Here is a 27,148-nt window from a genome sequence, read left to right as displayed (position 1 = left end):
TGATGTGTTTACTTCACAACTTCACATGAAGATCAGACATGTTTTCTTGCAATTTTGAGTTGGCTTTACGGAGAGAGAACTGGCAAAGTCATAAACAGTGCTGTATACTGAACAGACATGGTAATGATGTAAGAATACCTGTCTTCTTGTAATGTTTGGCGTAATTTTTTCCTCCTCTAAACTTAGGGATCGAAAAGAAACAAAAACGGTCTCTGACAAATAGAGAATAAAGCATCCATTGTCTGTCTGTCTACTTGCCTAGGCAGGTGTGCATTTATAGCATGATCATCAATGTGGTTTACTGTATTAGTAGTACCTTGTAATTGAATGTCATGGTAATCTGAAATGGCACATGCTTAGAGTTTGGGGGAAGGTAGGGAAAATTTTAGATCTTAAGCTCCAAAAATACAAGCTTCTGACCTAAATCATACTAACCTTTAATTGTAGCAGTAGTAGGGCATATACTGTCTTTATGGACCTGCCACAAGAGGATAGACTTAACCAAATTTAGGGGATATATTTGCAGCTTGGCTATGGCCTGTCCTCTATGGCTGAAGGTTTGTGCCCTGACTCAAGTGCCTGCAAAATGGACCACATGTGCAAATCTGGGTAGATGTACCTCTACCTAGCTAATTAATGCCTGTATCTAGAGATGCAGCCAGTCAAATGTCAAATGACCAAAAATGAAGGTCAGACTTGTACCTGCAAAACAGGGAAGCCACAGTTCTGAAAATAAACCCCTTAAAGTGTAGCTAACCTCAGAGAAGTAAGCATAAACATGGCATTGTGAGGTTCCATTTAGTGCTTCTCAGTGGCTTCCATATCAAATTCTCTCAATTTACATGTAGAACGGGCCTCACTCATGGTGAACATCAAGGAACCAGAGGTCACAGAGGTCTCCCCCTTCTGATGCATATTTCTGACTGGTAGTTTGGTGGTAGGGAGGGTTGGTTAAATCGATCACTAAACACTGTCATTAGTTCAATAAATCTCACAGTCTTGAGCACTTTCTTCAGAACAAAGAAGGGCAAAATTTAGCATAAGCAATGAAACCAAATAGAATTTCTGTGGCTCAGCGCATGAGGATAAATATTAACACACACACACACACCCCCGCTGATACACTCCTTCAAGTGGGGAAAATATGCCTGAACTTGTTCCACATGTAAATTGTCTTTCTGTGAACAACAGGGAATGCATCCCAGTCTGATGTGTAGTCCCATGATGCTCCCCAGAATGGAGATGTCTCCTGAATGGTGTTGGCAGCTGGATCCAGGTCCCTGACACTTCTGTGATGAGTCCTTTCTATTGTCTCTGGTCTCTTCTCCCTGATCTGTGTCACTCTGGTGTGTGTCACAGGCTGGTGTTTCTGAAATGCAGTAATGAAAAGCAATACTTACATTCCTGCTGCTGACAGGTGGCTTAGAGATCATTTGAGATTTAATGGTCTTATTACCGGTCACAGATAGGCATAACAGTAAAATGTCTTCTGTCTCTTGATTCTGGATATTAGGTGGGTCTCTGGGAGTACAAACACATTTATCAGCTATGTGCGACAGCAGCACTCAGCAACTATAATCTCTCTGTTTTCACTTTGGGGCAGATATTCTAACATGGGTTTACATCAGGAATGTTCATGAGAATTGTGAAATTTAAGCAAATATGGTAGTATATTCATGGAAAGTGAATTCATTGGGTGAGGACTCTCCCATTGCCAGTCTTTGCACACACAAAAATTAAAATTTGAAAGAACCACATTGGCATTGTTGAGTCCCAAATAATCATGTGTATTAAACATTCACACAAGCCCTAGCTGCATAGCTAATGCAGGCTCTGATTGGTTTCTGACTACTTCAAAATCACAGAGCACAGTAAGTGGCACTAGAGGGCTTACAACTACTTAAAGGTACACTACGCTATTCCTGTATACTAGAGGGTTCTATACCCGGCCCTGGTACTGAACCGCTGTGTGACCTTCTCTGTACTGCCAATTACCCTCCCATCATTACCCTCCCTGGTCTATTTAGACTGTAAGCACTTTGTGGCAAGGTCTGTCTCTTACTCTGTATGTGCACGTACAGCACCAAGTACAATGGGGCTCCAGTCTCAGTTGGTATTTATAGACGCTACCATAATTTGAATAATGACTTAGCTGTCATCATTCCCACCAGAAATCTAATTCCAAGAGCTGCAGTCATACAGTCAGTGAACGGAAACATACTACGTGAACTGTATATCCAATCAAACCAGCTCAAATTTTGAACAACAAATTTTTTCAAAGAAGAAGCCACCTACAACTCAAGAATATCTTATTTCCTCCTCTCTCTTTCTCTCCCCCGAAAATTATTTGGCAAGTGTTTTTGATTAATCACTACACTTGAGAAAACCACAGTCTTAGTGGAAATTTCATAATGGGAAGGAATTAAATACGTGTACAATAAAGGATTTGTAAGAAATATTCACCCAGCTCTAGTTGCCAGATTTGATATTTGGAGTCCCTACTGTACAGAAGTGACTTAGTTCTGTAACAGTTCTTAGTTATGACCTTTGCAGTATGCACAGGGAGTGAAAATCACCCCTGCAAAGGGTCAGCAGAAGCCTATGTACTACTTAAATCCTTTAGGGCTTAAGTGGAACTTGAGCAGTGCACAGACCTAGCTCTGGGCTTAGACCTTTTATGTCCCTTTCATCCATCCCTCCAAAGCAGGATTGTTCTCTTCCCTACAATATGTTTTTCAGTTCTTTGTGAAATGTAGTTTTAAACTGTCTTAAATTATTGGGTTTCTCACTGCTAAGAGAATTTTCCTTTAACAAATGTGCAGTGGGCATGACCTTAGAAGAAGGGTCATATTCCTGTTGCTTCTTATTGTTATTCTGACATTGTTGAAGATGTCTTCTTTGGGGATGTCACTCTCCTTTGTGATTTCAAAGACATTTTAGCATTCACTGATGTCCTTTGCTATAAAATTTCTCTCTGTCAGAAGACGTGAGTGCAGCAGTAGCTTAAAGGACTTAGCGTGCAGTATGTATAATAAATACATAAAAAACCCTAAATTAAAGAATATTAAGGTTGCAAAGTAAAATACTCAAAAGTTAAGAAATGCCAGAGTTAAGGTTACCTGTGCAATACTAAGTCAGCTCCCTTCTTCATATGCATTATGATACAGTCCTTAATTACATAATCAAATACTATTTTTCCCAGAAGAACCCCCGTGCCTTATTTGCTGCACATCATCCAAATCTGGCACTGAATACAGAATTATTAATATCCTCTTAAGTTTTTCTAGGGTGCTCTCATAGTATCTTATTTCTTTACAAACATTAATGAACTTATCTTCACAGCACTCCTTTGTGGAGTGTTGGTGGTATTAACTAAAGCACAGAGATTAAAAAGAAAATGATCACAATTGTCAACTAACTTTGAGAGCCCAATTTAAGAAGCCAAGGGCCTGGTATTTCAGAGTATTTAGCATTATATAGCACTTCATATGTTCAGAGCACAGCTCCCATTGACGTCAGTTGCAGTTGTGAGTAAAATCAGATCCCAGGGTCTCAAGTTGGATAATTGGAAAATAAGGAACACTCAGTGGCCACCTGTGAAATTTTTGGTTTATGTGACCTGCCCAGAATCATGTAAAAACTATGTCAATGGCAGGGAGAGAATCCAATTCTTCAGGGTGATATTCAGCTGCCTAAACCAGGAAGACCATCCTTTCTCTTTCTGATGTTCCTTTCCTAATTTACTACGTGCCTATTTACTACTTACTACAAATGATACAGAGGTCCTACAGACAACAGCAATCTTCAATACAGAACACTGATTTATCCACAGAGTAGGTTCATCCTGCATGTTGAATGGTCCCGTGGGGAAAAAAATCAAGTATATATCATGAAATTCAAGACTATATAATAATATATTCATATGAAGGCAAATTAAAATTGCACAGACAACTTTAATTCTGGCATTTCCTAACTTTTGAGTGCTTAATTTTTCAATGTTAACATTCTTTTAATGTTAGGGTTTTTTTGTTTTGTAGCATGTAATAAATTACTCAGGAAGATCATATTGTCAACGAAAGCAAAGGCTGAAAATAACAACCTCCAACCCCCCAAATTGCTTTGGAAATGGGATTTTTTTACCACAGTTTCTGCATAACATCCTAATAGATCTCCACTGATGAGCAACATTAATATGCCAAAAGCTCGCAAAACCATGGGATACAAAGTCCACTGGCAACGTGCAAAGGGACTGAGGATAGTAAACACCATGCTTAAATTAGAAGGCAGCCAACGTATAACCAAAAGAGGGGCAGCATTATCTATTTCTAAACATGCTTTGATAAAGTGAAACTGGCTGTTTATGCAAGAAGTTAGACCCAGAAACATCCCTCTCCACTCTCTCAAAATGGCAGCCACCCAAATCTCACCTATAGCTCCTCTTCTACTACAGAATCTTCAGTGGGAGTGTCCTTCCCTCTGCCCCCTCTACCAAACAAGTGTGGAGCGATCAATGAGTTTGGAGGATGCCCCTGATATTTTATATACCCAGCATTGCAGGTAGCAGTGGGGGTTTTGCTTAACCGCCCAGTGTCACTCTGGTGTGGTTCATAATTAAACCCTCCAATGAATAAAAAGATGTCCCCATCTCAGGAGACGGTTAACTCTTACCATTGGGATTGCAAAACATGCTTGCAGGAGTCTAGCCTTACCAGGGGGAGTGCAACATTCTTCGGAGGTGGGGGGGGGGAAAGAGAGAATTGGCAATACCCTCCCATTATCCTCATCCTCAATGAGAGCCCTTTCACCCTGGCACCTCATGCCAGTTGCTGGCTCCCACCAGGAGGGAGGGTAATGGTGGAATTTGTTACCAAGGGGCTTTCCTCAGGGAGGGTGGCCCTTAAGAGAGTCATAGTCACCCTGCACTGGGATACAGGGCAAGGTAGCATGGCAGTACTGCAAGAAACACCTTCCACTGGCCTCATCTTTCCCTCTATCTACATAGGAGGAGGAAGCAATCAAGTGAGTTGGGAAAGGGCTGCCTGCCCTGTTTCACACTCCAGGGCCCCATCTACACAGAGAGAGACAACTGACTCTGTGCGCAAGTTCAGCAAAACAGCCCAGCTGTCCATCACCCACTGCCAGAGGAATTGGTACATGCCTCCTCATTAATGATCCTTCAGGATCCTCTCTAGAAACATTATTACATCATCATCTTTCTGGGGGACTTAGGGAACTTTTTCAAATACCTGAAGCCTCTAGCACCCCCAAATAATAGCAAACAGGGAACAGCAGATAGCCAAGCTTTTTAAGATTTACCAGCCTCCATACACCTGGCCAATCTGACCTATGGGATCATGAGGTTGCTGTAGAACTTCAGATTGCCCCTATGGAGACTTTGAAATTGGATAAAGGCCCCTGGACACTAGAAGGGGCCCTGCCTTTCATGCACCATCAACAAACATTGAACTTACCTTCTGGCATCCTGGAAATGCAATGGCTCCTGCATGTTTTTCATTCACCTTCTGCCCAAGACCAGTAGACACCAATGTTGATCTCTACATGTCCTGCAGTCCCCTAAGCATACAATAGCCCCCAGCCACCTCAGAGCCTCTTCCTCCTTCTTCTTTTATGATTCAACTGGCCAGGCTAAATTGGGAGACTAAGAGGGTAGCATGAACTTGAAATTGCCCTCATTGGGACTCTGAAGCCTTTCACACCCAGATGTCTGGGATTTCAGCCAGCACAGAGACCACTTGGGAACTCATCACCTGCTCAGATGAGAAAATGAAAGGCAGAAAGCTGTAGTCTCCTGATGGATCTCCTGAAAAACTGGAAGGTAGAAAAATAACAATGTGAATTGTTAAGTTTTCAATCTGCTGCTTTCTAAACCAGGCTCATTATTTTGGGGGAAGCTGGCTCATGGTGTTTGAAGATTTGGGGACATTGAAGACAGTGCATTTTTTATTCCATGCACAAAACTCAGCAATGAGAAAAATCTCCATAGCCCCAAAGTGTGGCACTCTGAAGAGACCCTACATTGCCCATCTTGGCCTTCCCAAAAGAGGAGGGGTTAAACAAGGATGGTCTGCAACATCAGGAAGATCTATGTTCCTTTCCTACAAAGCTGATGGGTGAAAACCCCAGGGGGATGTTTCAGTGTAGAAACCTTAATGAAACTTCACATTAATTTCCCTTTCAAAGGTGGCATTTCGTTGGCATTCTCCCCTTCACTCCTCTTCATTCATCCTTCACTCCTCTTCAACTTGGTACATTAAAGTCAGACACCCTTAGATACAAAGAGCTAACTTTTGTCCCACTACTGTGACCTAGACATCAGAGAGCTTTATAATAGACAACATGGCCTGTCCCCTGCCAATTGCTCTGAGTGACTAGACACAGTTGTCTATAACATATAAGGGGATATGCCCTCTTTCCCTCCTTACAATAGACCTGTTGAAACAGATTGGATAGTGGCCAGAGGGTGAACCCAGCTGTCCAGATTCAACAACTAGTCCTAGTGAGAGCTTCACCTGTTACTCGGGCTATGTGGAGGGGATACTACCCCATTGAATTCAGCTCATATTCACTAGTCTCATGTGCAATCTCTTGTGGAATGAGAGAACATGGAGCCTGAGGGGATTCAATACAGATTAGAGTTGGTGATTCCAATAGAATTTTGTTGTGTATGTTTTCAGCTCATTCTGATTTCCTCTGTTGGAATGACAGTGGATTTGTTCTGTCAAATGTCTCCTGGGGGATTGGATTTTCCCTGCCCTGTACTCACCCAAGGCTCCATATGACAGCTTCACAGGGGTGAAAGATAAGGCACCTTTCAACCTGCAGGGAGCTCATTTAATTCCTGTGTCATGGCAGAAGAGGAACAATGTCTAATCTGCCAGTCAGATGTAGAGGCCTAACAAAACACTACCGGTCCTGGTCAATTCCTCATCACAGGCCAGAGCAACTGCCCCTAAACCAAGCCTTCCTAGTCAAACTCCTACATAAGCTCAAAACTCTTTATATATACGAAATAATCCCACCCAGCCACATTCCCCAAGGCACTCAAAGCCCCACTTATTGGTCTGAACCAGGGCAGATAGAACACTTGTTTATTTTCTTTATAATTCCATATTGTATTGTTTTTCTAGCTTCCCAATGCAATTAGAAAAAAATCCCAGAACAATCATTCTCAGCACCAAAATTCCCAGGATCCATGGAGCTCTCACTGCCATCTCCCAAGTTCTCAGCTCATGACCCCACTGATGTAGAGATTTCCCTGAGCTTTTTTTTGTGTTTGCCTTCTCTCTCTCTCTCACTCACACACACACACACACACACACACACACACACCTTATCTGTTTACAGTGACTTTTCTAGGCTCCTCTTCTTTTCCTCCCATGTAGCCCATGAAATCTCTTCTTCATAGTTTTTAATGTCTCTTCGCTTTCTCCCTGCATCCTATTTCCATGAGAGTGTTCACCCAGACACTTTGTTGAACTGCAGTGTCCTTCCTGAAAAGGCAGTTCAAGCTTCATCTCCCACCTACTTATTGAGCTGATACCAGCTCTGACTTCACAGTGCTAGGCCAATGCTGTGCTGCGTCTGATAGGATGCAACAGCAGTATACAAAGCGCACTATGGAATTTTAGTGTGCAGTGGCAGGATCCACATGGACAGCGAGTATGTAGCATACTACAGCACTGTAGACTTACACCCCAGCGTGCCACACACTAACTCTCCATATAGACATGCCCCCAGAGTTAGACAGTACTTTAGTCCCTCTTTCTTCTACTTTTCTTTTTTTAATGGAAAGTGTTTTATTACTGGATAGTGCGAGAGAGTTACTTCTGCAATCCCTGCTGTCTTAATCAGGGGACCAGAACATCTCTGTCACTGTTTCACAATCATTTGTCTCAAGGGTTCCATTGTGTTTCATGTTTCCCATTTTTTTCTTCCTAACTGGGATCACTGTTTCTATATATTTGTAGGATTCTGCTTTGTTTTCTATATCTCACTGTGCACATAATCTAGTAGTGAGAAGTTCTGATTAGGAAATTGCAGTGATGTTGCTTCTGTCAATTTCTGATCTTCCCCCAGAGGTTAGTTTATTGTCTTTTTCATAGAATCATAGAATATCAGGGTTGGAAGGGACCTCAAGAGGTCATCTAGTCCAACCCCCTGCTCAAAGCAGGACCAATTCCCAGCTAAATCATCCCAGCCAGGGCTTTGTCAAGCCGGGCCTTAAAAACCTCCAAGGAAGGAGACTCCACCACCTCCCTAGGTAACGCATTCCAGTGTTTCACCACCCTCCTAGTGAAATAGTTTTTCCTGATATCCAACCTGATATTTTTAGACTGATGATTAGCATTTTGAATATTGTTCAGTTCTGAAGTCACTGATGTTAAGATCTAGGAGTGCTGTAAAATCTGTGCTGTCCCAGCAACCATCCCTGTCCATCATACCCTGTCCCAGCATTAGTCTCACCATGAGGTCATAGGCATTCAGCAGCAGGATAACTCATTATAGACTCACCAACTTAGGAATTTCCTTGTCTAGTTCTCCTGTTCATGCACATATATATATATATAACTTTGTCCTTCTCTGTGAATCTCTTGTCAGTTGCACAGCACAGAAAAGCGTACTTCTTGTATCGATTGTCGGGGACTCATCTGGGTTCCTCTTCTTTTTTCCCATGTTGCCTCTGGAGTCTCTTATTTTTTATTTCTATGTTCTCACTCCTTAACTTTCTGCCATGTGCTGCTGTGGCCGTGAGACTCTACAGAGCTTCTCTCTGTTCCAGATGTGAACACTGGAGAGCTCTTTATAGAAAGGTGCGAGGCTTCATTTCCTACCCAGGCCAAGTGCTGAGTTCAGCAGCAGCTTCAGTGTTGAGTTTTATGTTGACATGGTATAGTTGAGCATCAACCAGAGCATCTCAGTTGTTCACTATATGTTGTCTCTTTCCTTTCTCTCAGATTTAGCCATGAGTGTATAGTGTATATAGGGTTTGGATTAGTATTCTCAAAGTCTCCTTTGTCTGCCTGGACTGAATATAAAGTTACCCCTATATATGCAATTGGACTATCATTAGTACCGGCAAAATCTAATGGTAAAAAAGATTTAAACAAAAATTCATTGCACCCCCTGTACAATTTGCCAGGTGCATTATGATATTCCAATTCTGGTATCAAAGGGTTAATTCATGCTACTGACTTCAGTTGCTCTTGATATGGGGTAGACAGGCTCAGCCTCATTCTTCTTCCATTTACATGATGTCAATCATAAGTAACTCTAGGGGAACACATGAGATTGCACTGGATGTAAACTTTGTGTGAAGGGAGAATCAATCTCATAATGTTTTATATTAAAAATATAGCATTTTATGACAGCTGGAATGTTACAAAAAATTGGACAAAGTTGTCCATCTATATATATAAGTAGCCTGAAGGAGAGACAAGCTTGAGAAACCCAGCAGAGCCTACGTGATCCTATTATGTGCTACTGAGAATGAGGTCTTATTTTGTCCTCTCGAGCAGCTGGAGCTCAGCTTGTAGGAAGAGTCTGGATTTGAGAGTAGCACCACTTTTTCTCTCCAATTCAAACCCTGATGTCATGAAGAGCAAAAGGGCAGCACTTTCTCAGACTTGTAAAACATCAAAATTAATTTCAGTTCAATGTTGGTTTGAGAATTTGAGTAAGATTTGGAAAGTTTCCCACTTTGCCAAGTTGGTTGGTTCTCTAATTGTTAATTATCAGCTTGCATCACCAAATTCCTGGACGATCTTCTAAATTCTTTCAGGCCATTATGTAATATAAAAGTCAGCAGTGGCTTTACTGTCAATAACTGCACTAGTGAAAACTGTGGCTGCATAAGCAGAATTAATAAAAACTGGGAAACAAATGGAGAGCAAGTAGAGAAAATCATAAACAATAAAGAGTTTAAAAAGCACTTTCAAAATGGCATTCACTAGTTCCATTGCAGAGCTGGGATTCAGGGTTCCCGGGTTCCAGTCCTGGCTCTGCTATTGAGTTGCTGTACGAGCTTGGGTAAATCATAAAACCTATGTCTCATTTTACCCACCTGTAAAATGGGGATAATAGATGTAAATAGTTAGCTATAAGTGACTAGTCATTTTGGAGACCTCAATTTTATGTTCCCAACCTGACACCTTCAAAAGGGCCTGATTTTTAGACCTAAAAATTGAGGCACTCTGAATCCAAATTTTGAAAATGTAAGGCCATAATATTTCCTCTTCCTCAGCAGTATGGTGTGAAGCTTACACGGTTAGTGATTCTTAAAAGTTTTGACAGCAGCCTCTCTCTCTGCCACACATGGAACAGCTCTGTGCATAGGGAGAGAATGTATGGTGTTGTACATCGTTTAAGCAGCATTACCATTCAAGAAATCCAATAAAACTGAATTATGGAGGAAGGTCCTAGAATCTCTGGCATCTTTTCGCTTAGAAATTGTTTGCTTTCTTATTCCAACTCTTGTCTTTTTTATGATTAATTAATAGTCATTTGTATACATAGGGTGGCTATCCCTGGGGATATTGCAAAGTAGCTACAGTAGTTGCATCAGCTAGTAAGGCTGGGATACATCTGGGCCTGGGGGGAAAAAAACACAACATGCTTCAGCTGCAACAGACAGAAGAAATGTTTGCTAATTTTCTGTTGGAGGACTTGTAGTTTCTACTTGAGCTGATGCTGCTGAAATGAGAATTTTCACATTCTGAATATGAAATAATTTACATGAAAGATACACTCAGTTAATATTTCTGCTGGAGTAAGTTTAAAATTTGCTAAAACCTGCAAGATTTAAAATAATAACCTCAGCATTCCCAGGGATGAACTGAGCTGTTTGGGTCAGGCAGATCAACAACTGGTGAATGACCCCCTGCTGACATAGGAAAAGTCACTGCCTGGTAAGATGGAGCTATATCCCAACACCTAGTAATTTTTTTCCTATTCCTTTATTTTCGCTCTCTCTCTTTCTTTTTATTGTTTTAACTTCTTTGATTGTCCCAGGTTTCTATTTATTTTCAAGAATCTCTTCCCCAGATTTAAAGTTTGGAGCATAGCAGAGGAATTCATATTTGTGACTAGATGGTGTCAACAGAACTCTGATGACATTATGTCACAGAAGAGAACACTTTACACCTATGTTGACTTCTTTTTAGAACAACAGGAGAAAGACCACATGGCAAGGGGTATTACTAAAGGGATATGGAGCTTTTCATAGAATCATAGACTTTAAGATCAGAAGGGACCATTATGATCATCTAGTCTGATCTCCTGCACAACGCAGGCCACAGAATCTCACCCACCCACTCCTGTATCAAACCTGTGTCTGAGCCATTGAAGTCCTCAAATCATGGTTTAGAAGTGAATTCAAGATGCAGAGAATCTTCCAGCAAGTGACCCATGCCCCATGCTGCAGAGGAAGGTTTAAATCTTGTCTGGGTCAGCAGTGACAAAATCATTACTATCTAAGGGTAGTTTTGTCAAGAATATAAATGTTTGGTATTCTGAGGCCAGTTCCTAGTGGGTGAAAGTACAAATCCCAAAACCCACCACTACAGTTTGCTCCCTTGCTAGCAGTCTCAGCAGAAAGGCCAAGGACTAAATTCTCAAGGAGTTAGAACTCCCTGCACTCTCCTAGCAGTGTCTGTCCAGGTCAGGGCTAAGGCACATTGTGAGTGTGTGTGTGAGAGAAAGAGAGAGAGAGAGAGAGAGAGAGAGAGAAATTACTTCAGTTTGCAGAGCCATCAGACTCTCCTGTCTTTCTCCACCACTGAAATCTCTTAAAATTCAACCCTGGAATTTTTTTTCAGACAGTTGGTGGTGACATTGTCCTGCTCCTTAGTAGGAGATCTTCTTGTGGCCAGGACTGCAGTGACACTAGGCAGAGGACAAGCAAAGTACGAGAAGTGACTCACTGATTTTGCGTGTGATGGGAAATGCCCGTCATGACCCATTAGCTTGAGAACTTAAAAATGTGATTAATTTTTCATACCAAGTTACAAAACAAACCTTAATGAGAAAATAAAGTTTAAAAACTGAGGCATGTGCTTGAAAATGTCCTATTCCTCTTGATCAAAATATGATATATTTTATGATTCATTGTGGAAATGCAGGACGTGGTTAGTGTCTTTTCTTTAGGTCAGTGGATCACCCAGGCACTGTGAATAGTAATACCATAAAACTGCCATGAAAGATAATTTCTTTCAACCACATTTTTCACCATTACTGTTCTGTGTGTTTTGATTTAAAACTTCAGACATGAAAAAAGAGCTAAATTCAGTTACTCAAGCAGGTGGTCAGATACCCTGGCAATGAGAGATAGATATCTATATATGGAGATTAGATCAGAGAAAATCCATCCAGACAACTAAACCAGCAGAATGTTGAGTGGCAGCAACCTCCAATGAGAATACAAAATAGAACTATTACATCATCCGAACAAACTGTCATTACCTGAGCAGTGATCTTGATGATAATTCATTGGCACCTACAACTGATCAACCCCTTTGTTAGTGTACAATATAATGTACTGTTGTTTCTGTCCATTGTATTTACTGGTAACAAACCATGATACAGGGAGAATGACAAGCATACCACAAAGTTCCCAGTATTTTATTACCTGAATGTGGCTGCTTTCTGAAACACTAGAAGACTGACTACCTTGAGAAATCTCCCACCTTGTCTGTGCACCTTTGCCTCTGGTAACAGCTCCCAATTTACATCAAGAAAGATTTTCAGAGGAAATCCTCTCCTCCTGTTCATCACAGATAGGATGCAATCCTCACAAAGCTGTAGAATATCCATTTTCCACTTCTTCAAAACATGTGTGTGAATTCTTTAGTTCTAGTGAATGGTCCCAGGCTGACAGCCTTGGAAACTGATGCCTTCTATCTGCAGAACAAGTGCAGCAAGGGAAGTAGTAGCATGAACTTATACTTCACTGCTCCAGGCCAATTTAACTAGGGAATTAGGGAGACCGGTTCACATAGTGAAGAGAGAATCATACAGGTTGCACACCCATTCAGTCTCTGGCATCTCTGATGAGTCTGCTAATAAAAAGGGGTAATTAGAAGCGTCATGTTTGATCGTAGCTTTTTGTAATGTCCACTAAATACTGGAATTAACACTAAATACTGGAATTAAACCCAACATTCTCACTTCATACAGGCCACCAAAGAGCTACCCACTAGTAAAATATTTTAGTCATTGCTAAGTTAGGCTGAATCAATATAGAAATGGTCTTCTAGAGGTGAAAGATTCAATATGCAGTTCCTAATATACTGAGCCATCATATTAACCTAGGACACAATTTCTGGCCAAATGTGCTTTAAATTAATTTGAACATGAACTACATTTTCCTTTCTGATCTACTTTAAATGTTGGGAGACTGAACAGATTTGTAAAGTATGGGCTATTTTTATGAACTCAGAGGGAGAAGGAAAGCAAACATTTGATCTTCACCATCCTGATTAGCCTGGCCTGGGTGAGGTATGCTGTGTATTGGCACAACTTCCAAACTGGTAAGATTATAATGTAGGGTATATATTGTGTGTATTACTGGCCTCTGATGGTTGGAGGCCTATAGGCTATTATATACTATGTTGGTTACTGTGTTATAAATGCATTGGATGTTTTCATCCTTGTATCTCAGAACTAAGGGACACTCTTCTTCTACTCAAGTGGTAGAGACCTGAACTAAGGGCATATGTATGATATAACAGATGACAATTATGTTCATGTGACAGTTACCAAGTGAACAGCAACTCTGATCTCTTCTGGCCTTTGAGTCCCCCTTTCAGGCCACTAGCCATTGAGCAGTGACCCTGAAAAAGACTTGGGGGTCATGGTGAATAATCATCTGAACATGAACTATGGCAATACCAAAGCTAAAAGAGCTAATGCAATCCTTGGATGTATAAACAGGAAAATATCAAGTAGGACTAGGAAGGTTATTTTAGCTCTTTATTTGGCACTTATGGTGTACTCATTTCTGCTGGAACAGTGTCCAGTTCTCATGTCGGCAATTCAAGAAGGATGTTGAAAAATTGGAGAGAGTGCAGAGAAGAGCCATGAAAATGATTAAAAGATCGGGAAACAGGCCTTATAGTTATAGACTCATGGAGCTCAATCTATTTAGATTAACAAAGAGAAGGCTGAAGGGTGACTTGATCACAGTTTAGAAGTACCTACATGGAAAACAAATATTTTATAATGGGATTTTCAATCAGGCAAAGGTACAACAAGATCCAATGGCTAAAAGTTACAGGTAGACAAATTCAGACTGGAAATAAGGTGCAAATTTTTAACAGTGAGGGTAATTAACCATGGGAACAATTTACCAAGGGTCATGGTGGATTCTCCATAACTGGCATTTTTAAAATCAATATGGGATTTTTTTCTAAAATATATGCTCTACTTCAAACAGGAATTAATTCTGGTTACTTCTCTGGACTGTGTTATACAAAAAGTCAGACTAGATAATCACAATGGTCCCTTCTGGCCTTGGAATCTATGAATTTTTGAACATGTTTCTCAGTGTGGAATCACATGATTCTCCCACCCTCAGGCCTGGCCCTGGGTTACTGTCATCTGTGTATCAATCATGATTTACCACAGTAAATCTGACCTATGTCTAGATCCTATGATTTTCTTCCCTCCAAGAGTGACAGCAGTGATGATCAGTGACTAAACAGCTTTCTTAAAGCAAAGTATTATTTATTAGAAAATAGAGACACAAGGTGGGTGAGGTAATATCTTGTATTGGACCAACTTCTGATTTTGAACTGCTAGTTATTAAAATACAAGCATTTCAGAGAAAACACACCTTGTAAACAATAAATCAGTCTGTGCATTTGCCTGACTTTCTCTAAGCCTTACCATTCCCTTCATCTTGGGGGAAAATCCAACTCTTTCAGTCTCCCAGTGTCAGTCTGTTTCTTCCTAGGCAGCTCCCACAATTGACTCCTACCCCCACCTTCTTCTCCTGAGAAGGGCTTGTAACTGTTCAGAATGTTTTTGATCACCAGGCTCCCAGCTTTGGCAAAAGAAGGCTTGTGATTTGTTAGAGTGAGGACACAGGATCCTTGCAGCTAGGAAGCTACCACATTCTCTTTCAAGCGTGTGCTGGGATGGTCTTATCTGCAAAACTATTGTGTTGTCTTCTTGTTTTTTCTTCCCACAGACCCCTGTTAAGTTAGATCAATGCATTGGTATAGGAAAATTTTACAACCCAATGTATAACTACTACCCCTAATTGCCTGGTCACATAGTGTTCATCATCTTATATTATTACATGGTATTTCCACTACAGTCCATATTTGTACAGACATGGACTGGTTACACAGATTTGAAAATGATGGTATGTTCCTGCCACAACATCCATTCCTAAAAACAGCTCTATCTTAAATCGGGGTGGTTTGGTATTGCGAGAATCACTCTGTCTGTCTGCAGGGTAGTAGACAGATTTTCTTATTATTATTTTCTATTATTCTGTTGCATCTACAACAAATAATAGATGTGCACTTTCTGTACCAAGAGTCAGAGCACAGTTAAGTATGGTTTATAAGCTTCCAGTGTATGATGCATAAAAGCCATTTGGATACATAATTCAGCTTTGAGGGCAGTGAGCCAGTCCAGTAAACTTCACTAGCAGTTGGGTTTTTTTATGTTTTTGCTAAATAGAAAGTTACTGTACAGTTACATCCCCATTATATATGATATTAATAAATGTGCCACTAGGACAGTCTGCTCTTTTAAGTAACTCGGCTAATCTGCACACATTATGCTGGATTTATTCAGCAGTATAAAATTTCTGGAGAAAGCAATGAAGCAGCCTGATTATAGAATCTAAATTTACTATCATCTCTGCATTTGTGGCATCAGGAAAAGGGAATAAAATTTAAAGGAAGAGGATTTGGATACGAATGACTGCAGTTTACTCTGTTGGTGTCAATGGGACCGTTCCTAGCTGCATTGTCTCACTATCTCCATTATTTAAAAAAAAAAACCTTCTTTCTTCATGGGCTGTAAAATATTCCAACTGTTGTAGACCTCTGAGACACTAAGTCTCATTTTTAAATGATAGTAAATATGCATTGACACTCCAGGGTTCTAAGACAGTATCTGGGGGGCGGGGGGGAGGGCCTTGGTGCTGCAGAGCATGTGCAGCGTCCATCCATTAACACTCCAAGACCTCTGGGATTTCTCTGAAACCCTTCACTTTTCTCAGAGATAGAGAAGAGGAGCTTTTACCCATGGAAAAAGGAGAACATGCATGTTAGCTTGCAGATTCTTTGGCTAGTCATTATCTGTCTTCCCAGGATAGCGGTGGAAAGACCATACAGCAAAGGATACAGAATGGAAGGTGCTTCTCACAGGACTGAAGATATATGGAGTCAGACATCTGCACTTACTCCAGCTAAATACAGGGTGTATCTTGAATCTAAACATACCTGCTCTAGCATTTGAGCTGTAGAAGAGTCTCATTCAGGTGATGCTACTATTAAAATTTACTTTTCCTCCAGGCACTCATGTACAATACGGTCACATATTTCTCTCTGCCCCTTTAATACACCTCCAGCACCTATGTTCAAAGATAAAACCAGCTTAGTACATTCAACATAGGCCTCATAGTCACACATTCCTGCTCAGCCTTGTTTGCACCTCAGTCATTCAGTGGGCACCCATGCAAAGTACAGTTGGCCACTTGACCCTGTCACTATCTGATCCCAAAGCAACAGCTCTAACTGGTGAGCTAAAGCTAAATCTCTATTAGTTCTGTTGATAGTAGGAGCTGTTATATCAGCTCCACAAGTCTCCAGACACTAGAGGACTAGACTATTCATAGATTCATAGATTCATAGATTCTAGGACTGGAAGGGACCTCGAGAGGTCATCGAGTCCAGTCCCCTGCCCACATGGCAGGACCAAATACTGTCTAGACCATCCCTGATAGACATTTATCTAATCTACTCTTAAATATCTCCAGAGATGGAGATTCCACAACCTCCCTAGGCAATTTATTCCAGTGTTTAACCACCCTGACAGTTAGGAACTTTTTCCTAATGTCCAACCTAGACCTCCCTTGCTGCAGTTTAAACCCATTGCTTCTTGTTCTATCCTTAGAGGCTAAGGTGAACAAGTTTTCTCCCTCCTCCTTATGACACCCTTTTAAATACCTGAAAACTGCTATCATGTCCCCTCTCAGTCTTCTCTTTTCCAAACTAAACAAACCCAATTCTTTCAGCCTTCCTTCATAGGTCATGTTCTCAAGACCTTTAATCATTCTTGTTACTCTTCTCTGGACCCTTTCCAATTTCTCCACATCTTTTTTTAAAATGCGGTGCCCAGAACTGGACACAATACTCCAGCTGAGGCCTAACCAGAGCAGAGTAGAGTGGAAGAATGACTTCTCGTGTCTTGCTCACAACACACCTGTTAATACATCCCAGAATCATGTTTGCTTTTTTTGCAACAGCATCACACTGTTGACTCATATTTAGCTTGTGGTCCACTATAACCCCTAGATCCCTTTCTGCCGTACTCCTTCCTAGACAGTCTTTTTCCATTCTGTATGTGTGAAATTGATTTTTCCTTCCTAAGTGGAGCACTTTGCATTTGTCTTTGTTAAACTTCATCCTGTTTAACTCAGACCATTTCTCCAATTTGTCCAGATCATTTTGAATTATGACCCTGTCCTCCAAAGTAGTTGCAATCCCTCCCAGTTTGGTATCATCCGCAAACTTAATAAGTGTACTTTCTATGCCAATATCTAAGTCGTTGATGAAGATATTGAACAGAGCCGGTCCCAAAACAGACCCCTGAGGTACCCCACTCGTTACGCCTTTCCAGCAGGATTGGGAACCATTAATAACAACTCTCTGAGTATGGTTATCCAGCCAGTTATGCACCCACCTTATAGTAGCCCCATCTAAATTGTATTTGCCTAGTTTATCGATAAGAATATCATGCGAGACCGTATCAAATGCCTTACTAAAGTCTAGGTATACCACATCCACCGCTTCACCCTTATCCACAAGGCTCGTTATCCTATCAAAGAAAGCTATCAGATTGGTTTGACATGATTTGTTCTTCACAAATCCATGCTGGCTGTTCCCTATCACCTTACCACCTTCCAAGTGTTTGCAGATGATTTTCTTAATTACTTGCTCCATTATCTTCCCTGGCACAGAAGTTAAACTAACTGGTCTGTAGTTTCCTGGGTTGTTTTTATTTCCCTTTTTATAGATGGGCACTATATTTGCCCTTTTCCAGTCTTCTGGAATCTCTCCTGTCTCCCATGATTTTCCAAAGATAATAGCTAGAGGCTCAGATACCTCCGCTATTAGCTCCTTGAGTATTCTAGGATGCATTTCATCAGGCCCTGGTGACTTGCAGGCATCTAACTTTTCTAAGTGATTTTTAACTTGTTCTTTTTTTTATTTTATCTGCTAAACCTACCCCCTTCCCATTAGCATTCACTATGTTAGGCATTCCTTCAGACTTCTCGGTGAAGACCGAAACAAAGAAGTCATTAAGCATCTCTGCCATTTCCAAGTTTCCTGTTACTGTTTCTCCCTCTTCACTAAGCAGTGGGCCTACCCTGTCTTTGGTCTTCCTCTTGCTTCTAATGTATTGATAAAAAGTCTTCTTGTTTCCCTTTATTCCCATAGCTAGTTTCAGCTCATTTTGTGCCTTTGCCTTTCTAATCTTGCCCCTGCATTCCTGTGTTGTTTGCCTATATTCATCCTTTGTAATCTGTCCTAGTTTCCATTTTTTATATGACTCCTATTTATTTTTTAGCTCATGCAAGATCTCGTGGTTAAGGCAAGGTGGTCTTTTGCCACATTTTCGATCTTTCCTAACCAGCGGAATAGCTTGCTTTTGGGCCCTTAATAGTGTCCCTTTGCCAACTCTCCTCAGTTGTTTTTCCCCTCAGTCTTGATTCCCATGGGACCTTACCTATCAGCTCTCTGAGCTTACCAAAATCTGCCTTCCTGAAATCCATTGTCTCTATTTTGCTGTTCTCCCTTCTACCCTTCCTTAGGATTGCAAACTCTATGATTTCATGATCACTTTCACCCAGGCTGCCTTCTACTTTCAAATTCTCAACGAGTTCCTCCCTATTTGTTAAAATCAAGTCTAGAACAGCTTCCCCCCAGTAGCTTTTTCAACCTTCTGAAATAAAAAGTTGTCTGCAATGCAGTCCAAGAATTTGTTGGATAGTCTGTGCCCCGCTGTTTTATTTTCCCAACATATATCCGGATAGTTGAAGTCCCCCATCACCACCAAATCTTGGGCTTTGGATGATTTTGTTAGTTGCTTAAAAAAAGCCTCATCCACCTCTTCCACCTGGTTAGGTGGCCTGTAGTAGACTCCTAGCATGACATCTCCCTTGTTTTTTACCCCTTTTAGCCTAACCCAGAGACTCTCAACACTTACATTATTACAGTGGCCTGTCAGGGAATTTAGAAACAGCAAGGAGTTCATCACTTCTGTTCAAATTGTCATGCTTTATTCACCCTTAGAACCCAAAAGACAAGTACTCAGATCCTGAGGAAGGGAAAGGAAGCAGCTCTACTTTGGTCCAGTCACCTCCTTCTCTGTCTTCCTCCTGCTCTATCCCCTCAATCTCACCTTCTTAGCCCTCTACCAAACAATTAAGAAGCTTGCCCTCCAAGGGATTGTATATGCTCATTCTACCAGACTATCTTCCCTCTGTGACCTGCCGCTTCCCGCAGCTCCCATTGGCCAGGAACGGCGAACTGCAGCCACTGAGAGGTGCAGGGGGCCCTGCCCTGAGGATGGTCAACGAAAGCAAAATGTCTCATGGCCCGCAATCAGATTACCCTGAAAGGCCCTGGGCCACAGGTTGCCCACCAGGGCCACCCCAAGCAAAAAAACCAACCAAACAAAAAAAAATGGAGTGCCGCTGCCGAAGCAAAAAAACCCCCAAAAAACGGAGTGCCGCCCCAAAGGGCCGGAATGCTGCCCCTTGAGAAGTGCCGCCCTAAGCACATGCTTGGAACGCTGGTGCCTAGAACCGGCCCTGTTGCCCACCACTGCAACAGAGGCGTCCATAATGAACACATTATCCATAAACCTGTAATGCTCAACAAATGAGTTAAAGTGAAAAGCCATGGCAAAAAAGAATCATATTTAAATACATTAAGAGCTCAAGAGGTATAGATTTGACAGGATGATCCAATTTCATGCTACATTAATATAAATAGCTCTAATTTTACACACACTTGTATTAGAATGATCCTTTATTTTTCAGGATCAAACTTCAGTATCACATGGATATTTAAACAAATTATCCTTGCTTTGACTTTAACCAGAATCCCCTTGGAACAGCTGAAGAACAACATATAAAAAGGGCCACTGATCTTATTTTAATGTACGGGAAATGTGTGCCCTCTGCAGGACAAAATCAGACCTGCTTAAGGAGCTGTGATTTATGCTACCTCCTAATGGCTGAAGAACTACTAACAGAATATAAGTTCTGTTAGGAACAAGAAATGGTGAAGATTCTCTTGCAGCACAAGTGATCAGGACCTATCTTCTTGAAACAGAAGGCCTTACAGTTTGTTGCCTGTTAAAAGCTGGTGTAGAGCTGCACAAAAGAAACCATTTGCAGTGCACATCAGCAACAGACATTATTGGTCATACCAAACCCATAAACAATGCTATAGATCATTGAGCACCATCAATTGTCACATTATGTATTAACTATTTGTTTACATACAGACATGAAGCAGTCTTGTAACATTCTCCATGCTGAACATGTATGCATTAGTTGATGAATCATCCATCTGGGTGCAGCTCTGCAGTATTACATTATCCATGAAAGCTAAAGGCATGGGAATGAATGGTGCTATCTATCTTATAAAGGCTTTTTCAGTATTTTAGAACTGCTGGCTCCAGGGGGTTGCATGTGGGGATGCACTGTCAAGGGACCATGATGGGAGGGAGAGGACAGGCCTTAAAGCTGATGACACTCAGGCGATGTCTACTCTGTGAGCTAGGGCATGCGATTCCCCTGATCATGTATACCAATTTGTGCTGGCTTTCATTGATGGCATGAGTATAAATAGCAGTGTAGCTGCAGTAGCACAGGTAGTGGCAGCGGAGGCTCGGATGATCCATGTCTAGTATAAACCCATCTAAAACCAGTGGGTATGTAGTTGCTACAGTTCAGCTGTGCTTCCACTCCTGCTACCTGTTTTATGGTGGTTACAGTACTACCTATACCCTTTCTATCTCAATGAAAGCTAGAGCACTTACATATATATGAACAGGAGAATCACACCTCTAGCTCGTAGGGTAGCTATAGCCTAAGGTTTTTGTTCTCTTACTCGTCGTTTGTTTAGATTATAAATTCTTTGCCGTACAGACTATCTCTTTGAATGCGTATGTACAATGTCTAGCACAATAGGGCCCTGATCTGGGTTGGAGCACCTAGGTACTACTGTATTACAAATAGAAATAATGACAAAACCAGGTGTGGAGGCAGAAGGCCTCCATGCAAATGACTTGCAAATGAACTTCAATGCACAATGAATTTTCAGCAGCAACCCTTACAGGAGTGCCAGGCAAATCCGATCTGATATCTGATCTAATCTTATTCCATGTTACATCACATGTATTCTGGGGTCAAAACGACAGTGGACATTTATATGGATAACACAAAAATACAGAGTTATAGCTGTTAAAGATAACAGAAATGTTGGAAAGGTTATTAAACCTCATGCCTCAGAGTTTAAACCCATCCCTACTATTAGATTACTATGAGATTTAATAAGGGGGGAAGATTATGCCACAACTGTTCTTACAGCTTCTGAAGCATTTGGTACTAGCTGCTGTCAGACCTCAGGTCTGACCCAGGGTGGCAATTCTCATCTTCCTATGTTCCAAATGCTGCAGTAACAGTCTACAGAGGGGTAAGAAACAAAATGTTCAGTTCCCCCTGGCTCTTGTCTCTTGCAGGTCACAGTACTTATTTGTATGAGCTGGGGATCGAGATGGGGAGTCCCCCTTTGTGCTGTTCTCACTCCAGTGATGACTAAAAGACCTAATGTCTGCTAAGCAAAACCATTTCTCCTCGGGCTGATTGATCTCGTTGGTAATTTACACCAAAGGTTATTGCCTACATCATTTTATTTAACCTCAGGTTGCTCTTAGTTTCCATCAAAAGATTATGAGCACAGTCACTTTCCTTCGGTTCTGAATGACTGAATGCCATAGAAGAGAGATTAGAAATCCTGCAGAGTTCCTTTTAGAAAATGAGAAAAGGAAAGTCAGTAAATCAACTTGGTTTCCAGCTTGGCAGCCTCTTTATTGTAAATGTTTCACGTAAAGCATAATGACCTTGCAGTAGAAGTAATGAGCAAGAGAACAAGTGAGATTGTTCACTTGGCCCAATAGAAGACATGCCTGGTTTAACATAGCAGTATTAACAAGAAAACTGACCCTGTAACATTTAACGTAGGGTGCTATTTGGAAAGCAGAATACCTAGCAAAGAGGAAAGGTGGACTGGAGGATCATGCTTTAGAAGTACAGAGACTTTCACCTTTATGTGAAATCCAGCCCAAACTGAAGTGTCATTACAATATGTTGCCTGTGCAATGACCCTTTGTGAAATGCATTGGGTGTTCTCTTAGGCAAGATGAGCACCTCAGAGTATCACCACCACCCCCCCCATCAGATTTGGCAATGAGTAGCACATTAGCAGGAAGCCTTGCACCTGTGCTCTGGTTTCATTCTCCACTGTTATCATTTTGCACTATTCATAAGTGCCCAATATGTGTTTGTTTTAATGAACAATTTTAAATAATTATTTACCCAATATTCATACCTCATGAGTCCCCAGATCACACCATTCTAGAATGATCTTCATGCTCCTACAACTTTCTTCCATCAACAAGCCTCACATACCATTACAATATTCTGGTGTTTGACCTTCTTTACTCTTTCCCATTGTATAGTGGTACAAATACTTCTGCTTTCTTAGTCTTACCTTCCTTCTGAATTCTCCAACCACTCTTTAGATGATTTTCTGCCATTTCTTTTTTCGCTCCATGCGGTTGAGATTTGACACAAGTTTATATATGTTTTTTTCATCTTCCAAGTTGCCTGTGTGACCTCTTAGTAAAGTCATCTGTGGTCCCAATTCAAGATATCATCCATATTCAGAAAAGCACTTAAACATGGACTTAGATGCTTTCCTGAATCAGGGCCCCAAATCATAACTAATCTCCTTTGTGAAGTGCTTTGAAACTCTTAGATGAAAAGTGTTCTATAAGAGCAAAGTATTATTTTATTAATGGCCCAATTCTGATAGCGTTATTACAAATGTTGAGTAGCATCTTACTCCACAAGTAGTTCCATTGACTTTCATGGACTGGTCCTGGTGAAAGGTACTATTCATTGTTAGTAATGGTGTCGGAATATATAATATTATCATCCCTCCTTCCAAAAAGAATTTCTGACCAGCTTTCTCTTCTCTCTCCCCAGTGCATGCTCAGACAGCATCACTGTGTTCACATATTCCTGAAATCCACTGCCTCCAATACCCCTGTAGAACATTTTCCTTCCCCTACTCTTCATTTCCATTCTTGTCTTACCAGCAACTACTACTTTAAACTAAGCTCTGCAGAAAGAACAAAGTGTTTTTTGCTCTCTCCTCACTTATTCAGGTCATCCAGGGTCTCACTTTGTTCTTCTTAAACTCTTTTCTGTCACTCAGAATTTATAGTCTTTGTTAAATGGAATTTAGTGCTAGTGGAAGTTGCCTGATTGACAGTCCTGGAGATTGATGGTCCCTGCTTATGTAGAGAGCAGGGATAGCACAGGCATCCATACAGATTTCTCTCATATTGCCTTACCGGTGTGCTTCACTGTCCCTGACCTGGAAGGATTACTTCTAGGTGTGAGAAATACTTGAGTCTCCAGGCTTAGCACCAAAGGCATGTTGCCAGGACTGTGTAAGGGAAGCTTACTGTTGGAAAACGTTCACAGAGAAGTTCAATTTCCAAGCCTGACAGTGTGACTCCTTTTGGCTCCAGAAAATTCACTCCAGCATTTGAAGGGGGTGGGGGGAGAATGATAGTTTGACTCTGACTTTATTGGTACAAGCAGGATATACTCACTTGTCACTTCTTTGGTCCTGTATTAGAAAGCCAAACTCAAGCCCCCTAGCTGATGTATCCTTGACTGGCCAGCATTGCAAACACATCTGGGTCTAATGGAATAAGCACATCTTTCATCTTCAGCAGCTTTACAGTTCCCACACATCAGGAGCTCTTGCCAAAGTCCACAAATATCTGCTAGACTTTACTTGGCTAAGTTACAGAGAATGCATATTTATTATTCACTCCAGGCAGTAGCTACTAGTCTAAGAGCCTATGCCCTGGATCAGAGCATGAAAACCCTCTTTATAATGACATGGGCATTGTTCCAAAGCAAAACCTAATGTAAACCATTGCTTCATAAATGAATTGCGCAACTGAAGTGAATGGATGGAAAGTTGTCCTGTCAACTGGTATCTTGGTTAGCAATGAGCTACTCATTATCCTTAGCCATTGCAGTCTGTCAGAGTGCTTCCAACGGACCTACTGTAGAAAGTAATGAATGTTGCTAGAGAAAATACAACATAGCGCATGAAGGAATACCACCACTCACTCCACATAAATACAAACCCCTACACTCCATGGAAAGAAACAGAGGGTGACAGCAAGAGATATGGTTAAAGACACAGGTTAGGTAGTCTGGAGATGTGTGTTTGACGCACAGGTCAGTCACAGACCTCCTGTGTGACCATAGACAAGTCATTTTTACTTCTGTGTGCCTCTATTTATAAACTAAAATTGATACTTATCCATGTGATTAATGATAAATTCATGAGTGTTGTAATGCTCAGATGGAATGTCCATTGTATGTGTAAAGTACTGTTTATTCCTTTCTATAATTTTCTGTATATAGAATGCTATATGTACTTTTTTATATATACCAGTATAAAGCAGCTCTTTCCTCACTTCTTTTATGATGGACTTTATCACAAGCCACATATGTCAGGATTCTTATTTTTTTCTTAATAGTAATTTTATGTACATATTAGAGCTAGGTGGAGAAAAGTAAATCCGTTTCACAGATTTTGATATTTCAGATCTTAAAATTTTCCACAAAAGGGAATGGAGCTCCAGCTCCAGCACAGTCTGCCTCCCAGGCTGCCCCAGAGCTATGAACTCTGGAACCCCAAGAAGCCCAGGCTACCAAGGAACCACAAATCTGGCAGCTTGTGAGCGGGACTCTAGGGCAACCTGGTTCTCACCTTCTTGTCAGCCTCTCAAGTGGGCAAGCAGGTGAGCTGGCAGGAAACCAACTGGGTTTCTGATGGAACTCTGTCTCCAAAGGAATTACGTTAAAATTGAACTGTCTCTCTGTGGAACATTTCAGTTTCAACAAATCAGCAAATCCCTACCAGAAAAAATGTTTTGACAGAATTTTTCTGATCAGCGCTATATATGAAAGTCTTAGAAGGATTAGTAAATGTCGATTTCACTGAACCACACAAACCGACCAAAAAAAATAATAATAATACCATCAATAATAAACAAAATTTACAAATAAGCAAAGTAAAAAAAATACTGCTTGTGAATTTATTAGAATTTGAGTTAAGGATATTTACTATGTATATTTTGGCATGTGATGTTGACACTTTGTGTTTTAACAAATATAAAGCTTTAACTTTTTGAATCTCAATGTCTACTGTCATTAAATAATTGCCCAACCCTCAACCAAGCTCCCCTCCCCACATAATTTCCCCCAACTGTGAACATTTAAATTGATCCAAAAAATTGGGTGGAAATATGCTTAAAACCCATAATTTTGTACAACTGTGAAAATTTTAATAAATAAAAATAGAAAAACATGCTTGAAAATAAATAGTGATGTCTGTCAAAATAATTAAAAAACAGATTCTTCCAAACCTATTGCTGGAATTATTAATAATATTTGAAATTATTCATGTTAATATGAGAAACCACCAAACACCAATTTAACCATAAATTCCTTTATTAAATTCAAAGGCCAAATGATACTTATACAATTGTTCTAAACATGCCTAAAAAAAGTCTAAATAATAAACAATTTACTACATCCAAACAGTAAAAAAACATTTATAAGCATTTGCTCAAGATACTTACAAATGGGATAAAGCCAGGAGTGTTCAGACCCATGTTGGTTGACCCATGTTGGTTGGCTCTAATGTGATGAGGCAGGTAGTAACAATGAACCCTTGAAGAGTTTACTTTTTATACACTTTTATAAACAAGTGATGTTATTGCCAGTTACTGACTTCAGCAAAAAACAATTGCAGGCAGTTCACCCTTATCTCCAGTCTCAATCCAGATAAGATTTACAACTGCCTTTCTTCCCAAGGCCTTTCCTTCCCTCCTCCTTGCTGTCCAATTATTTTCCCATTGCCTTTAATACTGGTGTGTGGGTTGGAGAAGGGCTGTGTTGGCTCATTTTAAGACAGATTCTCCTTCTTTTATTTAAAACCATTTGCAGTCACCCCTATCAGTCAGAGTCCTTCTTTTTAGAAACTTCTGCTAATCTCATTAGTTATTCTTTGAACCAGACATCCTCCCTATTTTATTCCTTCTGGCCTTATCACTTACTATTTTAAAGGCCTTCCTTCTATTTGCTTGTCAGGGCCTTTCTTTACAACACATATATTTCCTTAACCAAACTTAAGCTAACTTTAATTCTTCATGTGACCAGGTGCCTGGATGGGCCACACTGCGAATGCTATACTCAGGGCAGATGGCAAGGAATAGGGCAGACAATCCCCCAAACTGGTGGTTTATTTCATAATTAGATTCACCAAGCCAGTAACAAAGCAGCTTCTGTAATACCACACTGGTCACCAAGAAGTCAAATACCATCTTCTTTAAGACTTCCAGCCCAGGACCCCCATCTAGACATCTAAGTCCAATACAATGAGAGGTTATGGAATACCTGATTCACCATATGTGAGGTTCACCAATCCCAAAGGACTGGACACTGAGTCTCAGATCTTACCCAATAATCATGCAGATGCCAATCCTTTAATAACTAAAA

At 40.7% G+C, this 27,148-nt stretch overlaps 1 long non-coding RNA gene across 1 annotated transcript; it reads right to left on the bottom strand.

Moving 5' to 3' along the window:
• Positions 1 to 469: 469 nt before the first annotated feature.
• Positions 470 to 26,490, bottom strand: LOC117877192. Its single transcript, XR_004645646.1, has 3 exons — positions 26,230 to 26,490; positions 5,472 to 5,829; positions 470 to 1,369 (listed from the first exon to the last, which is right to left on the bottom strand). It is a non-coding gene; the product is annotated as an uncharacterized LOC117877192 (long non-coding RNA).
• Between the last annotated feature and the right edge of the window lie 658 nt (positions 26,491 to 27,148).

Source organism: Trachemys scripta, chromosome 4 (assembly GCF_013100865.1).
Source record: "Trachemys scripta elegans isolate TJP31775 chromosome 4, CAS_Tse_1.0, whole genome shotgun sequence".
Classification (NCBI taxonomy): Eukaryota; Metazoa; Chordata; order Testudines; family Emydidae; genus Trachemys; species Trachemys scripta.
This window is presented reverse-complemented; position numbering and strand designations above follow the sequence as displayed.